Below are 4,373 nucleotides of genomic sequence, written 5' to 3'. Positions count from 1 at the left end.
GCCTGTAGCGTTGCATGGGGTTGTTGTGACCCCAGTGCAGGACCCAGCACTTGGCCTTGTTGCACCTCGTACAGTTGGCCTTGGTCCATGGATCCAGCCTGTCCAGGTTCCTCTACAGAACCCTCCTCCCCTCGAGCAGATAAAGGGTGGCAGCTGGGACCTTCCTTTACCTCACCATTTTGGAGATCCTGCCCAAGCAGTGGTCTCAACAATTCCCCATCTTTCATTAACTGGGATCCTTTCTTGTAGCAGTCATTATAGGTTGGACCTGATCATTAAGGCACTTCATCTAGGTGGGAGATGGAAGGAGAACAGGCTACCCACCTGTTTATTTGTCCTTCCCTTGGGTCTAATATTGGCATTGAATCTGTGCAGTTCATTGCACTGTTGAATAGATGTTAGACAGAAATGGATCCCCATGGTACACATGGGTCCACCTAGAGTTCCTAGAGGAACAGCTTTTCCATAGTAGCATGAGAAGAATACTCATGGCTCCTGCTGTCCAGGTTGCATGCAATGATTTAAAGACTTATGTACAAACCCCCCATGGTGACCTAAAGGCTAGTACCACCCAGCCCTGCCCCTGCTGAAGTGTGGAATGTTTTTTACCACTCATTAAGGCTTGGAAGATAAGTCATTCCCATGTGGCTAATTAGGGAGCTATTCCAGTTTTGTTGGTTTGTTTGTTTTTATTGGAAAGGGAGATGCTAAACAGGAGGATTTTAATAAGCTCTCAAGACAATGGCATTTCTTTCTGTCTCCTTTTGTCTGAGCCTTTGCCTTTTGTTTCTAGTTGCAAATTTAGTGGATCAAGGTGCCTTCATGGGAGATGGAGTATTTACCTTTGGTGAGAATCCTCTGAATCCAGATATCTAGTGAATTTTTCACCCACTTTAAATTCCACTTCTCCATCTTGTACCTCCACAGTTTGCCTATAAGGATTATCTGGGAAAGAGGGCAGAAAGTGTTGGTAAAGCCACTGTGAATAAAATCTCCACTGATCTAATTGAACGGTGTGAACCAATTGTATGGCCAATACGCATTGATGTGTGTGCATGGCCTGCTTCATCAAATGATTAAAGCGAACTCATTACCTGCCATACCAGCCTGTACAAGCCTCCATCTGATCACTGAACTTCACACCCATGCACAAAATACTCTAGGGAGAGAGAGGTGGCAGGGAGAGGGGGTTTGTGCGCAGGAGAGAAGTTGGGCAGGTTGCTCTAATCAGCTGCATCTGTCACAGAAAGCACAAGTAGATCACCCTCCCTTTAACCACGTTGAGCCCTTGTACTTGACACAGGAGTTGCAGAAAGTGATTTTGTCATGTCCAGCATCTCTCTGTTTTGGCCCTGGACAGTGTACATAGTGTTTCTTTGGGTGGAAGTTTTCTCAACAAACCTGGGTATCCACTGTGAATTTTATTCTGCCTAGGCCAGCCTTAGTCTTTAAACTGTCTTGAGCACCACTGGGAGAAAAGTGGATCCTTCTAAAACATGGCTTGCCTGGCCTGTACAGTTACTTTTGGATGAGGTGAACTAAGGCCTGAGATTGCCTGTTTCTCTCCACTTATGATCAGTGGAGCAAAGATGAATAGCTCAGGTGAAGATGCCTGCTCTGGAGGTCAGGGAAATCAATTCCTTTCTACTTAGAATTGTATCTCCAAACAAATATCTGAGAAAGTCTCAATTAGCTCAGACAAGCTACATCCTGGAACACTGTTTTTGCTCATTTATAACATGAAAGGGAGATTTATGAGACTGATTCCTCGCAGATTTCTCCACTGAGATGGTAAAGCTACCTGTGGTGTATCAAAGGCATTCATCTCAGTTCTTTCCGTCACCCATGCAAAGAGACCAGAACTTTCCATTGGTGATCCATCACCTCCTAGACTGGACCACTACTTCTGCATCACCTACAATATCTCTCCCCACTGACCTGAGTAAGGGCACCAGATTAGTTGCCTGATGTACAGCTCAGATATTTATTTAGATTCTTATGATTCAGAACTTAACTGTGATAGGTGCTCTGATATCTAAGATGAGGTAGGATGAACTAAACTTTAATATTTCTGTATTTATACATCCATGTTTGCCATCTACTTATTTTCAGCTCTGGAGACACCACAATCTTCACAGCCAGATATTTGACACTTATGGTCTTTTGGAATGTCTCCTGAATGTTGGGAAACTTGGCAGTGGCTCAAAGGTGTGGGATTTTCACATCATAGAACTAGAGAAACAGTCAAGAGCTTCTGGGAAAGGCTTGGAGGACAGACCAACATGGTGATGCCATGCTGGACACCTACTACAAACTACTTGATCAAGAAGAGGAAGCAGACAAAGGCTTCTTCAGTCTGCTCCCTCAAAATCACAGGTCCTCATTCTCCTGGGGGACTCTTAGTGCTCCCCCTGATATCTGCTGAAAGGGCAACACAGTGAATCACAAACAACTCACATGATATCTGCTGTGTATTAAAAATATTGTTTAAATGCAGGTGATCCACTGATCACTGACTGGGGTAAATTACCTGCTCTACCAGTTGCTCACCTAAAAAGAAGAACTGGGTGAGGGTATGAAGTCTGGAGGCAGCTTTGGCTGCAGTGAACATGAGATGGTAGAGTTTAAGATCCTGATAGAAGTGGGTGACAAATAGCAGCATCAGAACCATGAGAGCAGACTTCATCTGGTTCAGGGATCTACTTGTCAGTAGACAAGCTGCCCAAGGAGCAATACAGAGACATTGATTTCACCACATCCCTGAGCCCAGGGCAGAATCTGCATGAGGGAAGTATTACCGACAGAGAAGAAAGACTAAGATAGGGACCACGCAACCAAATTGGGCCTACAGAAGTCCAGGGAAGCATATGGGATGTAAGGTCAATTTTTTACCTTATTTAAAAACTAGTCATATCTTAGGATAGGTCTAAAGCACCTTAAATACTTCTCAAATGCTTCCTGTGAAAACTAAACATCTCACTACCCAACACTAACTCCATATGCAGTCTGGATTCTCTGTAAATAAGTAAGCGGTGAAACAGATTTACGAGTGTCACAACAGTGAAAACCCATGAGTCCAAACTGCAGTCCTCCAGTGTTCTCTAGACTGTGGGACTCTAGGCTTTGCCAAGATGTGGGAGTTAGTGCGTATTGGCCATACAATTGGTTCACACCGTTCAATTAGATCAGTGGAGATTTTATTCACAGTGGCTTTACCAACACTTTCTGCCCTCTTTCCCAGATAATCCTTATAGGCAAACTGTGGAGGTACAAGATGGAGAAGTGGAATTTAAAGTGGGTGAAAAATTCACTAGATATCTGGATTCAGAGGATTCTCACCAAAGGTAAATACTCCATCTCCCATGAAGGCACCTTGATCCACTAAATTTGCAACTAGAAACAAAAGGCAAAGGCTCAGACAAAAGGAGACAGAAAGAAATGCCATTGTCTTGAGAGCTTATTAAAATCCTCCTGTTTAGCATCTCCCTTTCCAATAAAAACAAACAAACCAACAAAACTGGAATAGCTCCCTAATTAGCCACATGGGAATGACTTATCTTCCAAGCCTTAATGAGTGGTAAAAAACATTCCACACTTCAGCAGGGGCAGGGCTGGGTGGTACTAGCCTTTAGGTCACCATGGGGGGTTTGTACATAAGTCTTTAAATCATTGCATGCAACCTGGACAGCAGGAGCCATGAGTATTCTTCTCATGCTACTATGGAAAAGCTGTTCCTCTAGGAACTCTAGGTGGACCCATGTGTACCATGGGGATCCATTTCTGTCTAACATCTATTCAACAGTGCAATGAACTGCACAGATTCAATGCCAATATTAGACCCAAGGGAAGGACAAATAAACAGGTGGGTAGCCTGTTCTCCTTCCATCTCCCACCTAGATGAAGTGCCTTAATGATCAGGTCCAACCTATAATGACTGCTACAAGAAAGGATCCCAGTTAATGAAAGATGGGGAATTGTTGAGACCACTGCTTGGGCAGGATCTCCAAAATGGTGAGGTAAAGGAAGGTCCCAGCTGCCACCCTTTATCTGCTCGAGGGGAGGAGGGTTCTGTAGAGGAACCTGGACAGGCTGGATCCATGGACCAAGGCCAACTGTACGAGGTGCAACAAGGCCAAGTGCTGGGTCCTGCACTGGGGTCACAACAACCCCATGCAACGCTACAGGCATGGGGAAGAGTGGCTGGAAAGCTGCCCAGCAGAAAAGGACCTGGGCGTGTTGGTCAACAGCTGGCTGAATATGAGCCAGCAGTGTGCCCAGGTGGCCAAAAGGGCCAACAGCATCCTGGCTTGTATCAGGACTAGTGTGGCTAGCAGGAGCATGGCAGTGATTGTGCCCCTGTCCTGGGCACTGGT

The sequence above is a fragment of the Egretta garzetta genome, unplaced genomic scaffold, assembly GCF_000687185.1.
Source record: "Egretta garzetta isolate BGI_Z169 unplaced genomic scaffold, ASM68718v1 scaffold774, whole genome shotgun sequence".
Taxonomy (NCBI): Eukaryota; Metazoa; Chordata; class Aves; order Pelecaniformes; family Ardeidae; genus Egretta; species Egretta garzetta.
Note: the sequence above shows the minus strand (reverse complement) of the source record.